The sequence below is a fragment of the Cryptomeria japonica genome, unplaced genomic scaffold (assembly GCF_030272615.1).
Source record: "Cryptomeria japonica unplaced genomic scaffold, Sugi_1.0 HiC_scaffold_435, whole genome shotgun sequence".
Lineage (NCBI taxonomy): Eukaryota > Viridiplantae > Streptophyta > Pinopsida > Cupressales > Cupressaceae > Cryptomeria > Cryptomeria japonica.
Window position 1 is genome coordinate 87,501 of NW_026729255.1, and position 4,310 is coordinate 91,810.

A 4,310-nucleotide genomic window follows, 5' to 3' on the forward strand; every position below is an offset into this window, starting at 1 on the left:
CGCGACGCGTCCGACAAAGAGAACGTTCCAAGGCGGCAGAGGAGGTTACCAGCCGAAGGATGCAGTAGCAATAACAGGTATAGTTCCGCGGCGGCCGAGAAGACTCACCGCATAGGAATCGGGATGCGAGGCGAGGGATGCGGCGGGAAGGCCCCGACGGCTAAACGGAAGAGGCTGCAGGGCCGCCTCGGAATGGTCCAAGCATCGGATGCGATTGGGACGACTACCAGTGCCAACCCCTTATCCCGCGATGCGTCCGATACACAGATAGTTCCAAGGCGGCCGAGGAGCCTCACCGCATATCAATCGGGGTGCGAGGCGAGGGATGGGGCGGGAAGGCCCCAACGGCTAGACGGAAGAGGCTTCAGGGCCACCTCGGAATGGTCCAAGCATCGGACGCGCTTGGGGCGACTGCCAGTGCCAACCCCTTATCCCGCGATGCGTCCGATACACAGATGGTTCCAAGGCGGCCGAGGAGCCTCACCGCATAGCAATCGGGGGTGCGAGGCGAGGGATGGGGCGGGAAGGCCCCAACGGCTAGACGGAAGAGGCTTCAGGGCCGCCTAGGAATGGTCCAAGCATCGGACACGCTTGGGGCGACTACCAGTGACAGCCCCCTATCCCGCGATGCGTCCGATACGAAGATGGTTCCAAGGCGGCCGAGGAGCCTCACCGCATAGCAATCGGGGTGCGAGGTGGGGGATGCGGCGAGATGGCCCCAACGGCTAGACGGAAGAGGCCACAGGGCCGCGTCGGAATAGTCCAAGCATCGGACGCGCTTGGGGCGACTACCAGTGACAACCCCTTATCCCGCGATGCGTCCGATACGAAGATAGTTCCAAGGCGGCCGAGGAGCCTCACCGCATAGCAATCGGGGTGCGAGGTGGGGGATGCGGCGAGATGGCCCCAACGGCTAGACGGAAGAGGCTGCAGGGCCGCCTCGGAATAGTCCAAGCATCGGACGCGCTTGGGGCCACTACCAGTGACAACCCCTTATCCCGCGATGCGTCCGATACGAAGATAGTTCCAAGGCGGCCGAAGAGCCTCACCGCATAGCAATCGGGGTGCGAGGTGGGGGATGCGGCGAGATGGCCCCAACGGCTAGACGGAAGAGGCCACAGGGCCGCCTCGGAATAGTCCAAGCATCGGACGCGCTTGGGGCGACTACCAGTGACAACCCCTTATCCCGCGATGCGTCCGATACGAAGATAGTTCCCAGGCGGCCGAGGAGCCTCACCGCATAGCAATCGGGGTGCGAGGCGAGGGATGCGGCGAGATGGCCCCAAAGGCTAGACGGAAGAGGCTGCAGGGCTGCCTCGGAATAGTCCAAGCATCGGACGCGCTTGGGGCGACTACCACTGCCAACCCCTTATCCCGCGATGCGTCCGATACACAGATAGTTCCGAGGCGGCCGAGGAGGTGGGGGATGCAGCGAGATGGCCCCAACGGCTAGACGGAAGAGGCTGCAGGGCCGCCTCGGAATAGTCCAAGCATCGGACGCGCTTGGGGCGACTACCAGTGACAACCCCTTATCCCGCGATGCGTCCGATACACAGATAGTTCCGAGGCGGCCAAGGAGCCTCATCGCATAGCAATCGTGGTGCGAGGTGGGGGATGCGGCGAGATGGCCCCAACGGCTAGACGGAAGAGGCTGCAGGGCCGCCTCGGAATGGTCCAAGCATCGGATGCGCTTGGGGCGACTACCACTGCCAACCCCTTATCCCGCGATGCGTCCGATACACAGATAGTTCCAAGGCGGCCGAGGAGCCTCACAGCATAGCAATCAGGGTGCGAGGCGAGGGATGCGGCGAGAAAGCCCCAACGGCTAGAGGGAAGAGGCTTCAGGTCCGCCTCGGAATGGTCCAAGCATCGGACGCGCTTGGGGCGACTACCAGTGACAACCCCTTATCCCGCGACGCGTCCGATACACAGATAGTTCCAAGGCGGCCGAGGAGCCTCACCGCATAGCAATCGGGGTGCGAGGCGAGGGATGCGGCGAGAAGGACCCAACGGCTACACGGAAGAGGCTTCGGGGCCGCCTCGGAATGGTCCAAGCATCGGACGCGCTTGGGGCGACTACCAGTGACAACCCCTTATCCCGCGACGCGTCCGATACACAGATAGTTCCAAGGCGGCCGAGGAGCCTCACCGCATAGCAATCGGGGTGCGAGGCGAGGGATGCGGCGAGAAGGACCCAACGGCTAGACGGAAGAGGCTTCGGGGCCGCCTCGGAATGGTCCAAGCATCGGACGCGCTTGGGGCGACTACCAGTGACAACCCCTTATCCCGCGACGCGTCCGATACACAGATAGTTCCAAGGCGGCCGAGGAGCCTCACCGCATAGCAATCGGGGTGCGAGGCGAGGGATGCGGCGAGAAGGACCCAACGGCTAGACGGAAGAGGCTTCGGGTCCGCCTCGGAATGGTCCAAGCATCGGACGCGCTTGGGGCGACTACCAGTGACAACCCCTTATCCCGCGACGCGTCCGATACACAGATAGTTCCAAGGCGGCCGAGGAGCCTCACCGCATAGCAATCGGGGTGCGAGGCGAGGGATGCGGCGAGAAGGACCCAACGGCTAGACGGAAGAGGCTTCGGGTCCGCCTCGGAATGGTCCAAGCATCGGACGCGCTTGGGGCGACTACCAGTGACAACCCCTTATCCCGCGACGCGTCCGATACACAGATAGTTCCAAGGCGGCCGAGGAGCCTCACCGCATAGCAATCGGGGTGCGAGGCGAGGGATGCGGCGAGAAGGACCCAACGGCTAGACGGAAGAGGCTTCGGGTCCGCCTCGGAATGGTCCAAGCATCGGACGCGCTTGGGGCGACTACCAGTGACAACCCCTTATCCCGCGACGCGTCCGATACACAGATAGTTCCGAGGCGGCCGAGGAGCCTCACCGCATAGCAATCGGGGGGGTGCGAGGCGAAGGATGCGGCGAGGGAAGGACCCAACGGCTAGACGGAAGAGGCTTCGGGTCCGCCTCGGAATGGTCCAAGCATCGGACGCGCTTGGGGCGACTACCAGTGACAACCCCTTTATCCCGCGACGCGTCCGATACACAGATAGTTCCAAGGCGGTCCGAGGAGCCTCACCGCATAGCAATCGGGTGCGAGGCGAGCGAGATGCGGAGAGAGAAAGACCCAACGGCTAGACGGAAGAGGCTTCAGGGCCGCCTCGGAATGGTCCAAGCATCGAACGCGCTTGGGGCGACTACCAGTGACAACCCCTTATCCCGCGACGCGTCCGATACACAGATAGTTCCGAGGCGGCCGAGGAGCCTCACCGCATAGCAATCGGGGGTGCGAGGCGGAGGGATGCGGCGGAGAAGGACCCAACGGCTAGACGGAAGAGGCTTCAGGGCCGCCTCGGAATGGTCCAAGCATCGGACGCGCTTGGGGCGACTACCAGTGACAACCCCTTATCCCGCGACGCGTCCGATACACAGATAGTTCCGAGGCGGCCGAGGAGCCTCACCGCATAGCAATCGGGGTGCGAGGCGAGGGATGCGGCGAGAAGGACCCAACGGCTAGACGGAAGAGGCTTCAGGGCCGCCTCGGAATGGTCCAAGCATCGGACGCGCTTGGGGCGACTACCAATGACAACCCCTTATCCCGCGACGCGTCCGATACACAGATAGTTCCGAGGCGGCCGAGGAGCCTCACCGCATAGCAATCGGGGTGCGAGGCGAGGGTATGCGGCGAGAAGGACCCAACGGCTAGACGGAAGAGGCTTCAGGGCCGCCTCGGAATGGTCCAAGCATCGGACGCGCTTGGGGCGACTACCAGTGACAACCCCTTATCCCGCGACGCGTCCGATACACAGATAGTTCCGAGGCGGCCGAGGAGCCTCACCGCATAGCAATCGGGGTGCGAGGCGAGGGATGCGGCGAGAAGGACCCAACGGCTAGACGGAAGAGGCTTCAGGGCCGCCTCGGAATGGTCCAAGCATCGGACGCGCTTGGGGCGACTACCGTTGCCAACCCCTTATCCCGCGATGCGTCTGATACACAGATAGTTCCGAGGCGGCCGAGGAGCCTCACCGCATAGCAATCGGGTTGCGAGGCAGATTATTGGGAAGGGAACCCCCTGGGATGCGGCTCAAGCAGTGCCCAAAGGGACTGGAATGCGGAATCACATCGAGAGACCCAAATGCTATACGAGGGCTCAAATCGAATTATCGATTTGGCCACGACATGGACGCATCGGAACGACTACCTTTGCCGAACCACTCGCAATTGCATCCATACCGAAACCAATAGACATTTCCGTTAGAGCCCTCGCATAGCATTCGGGAATCTCGCATGCCC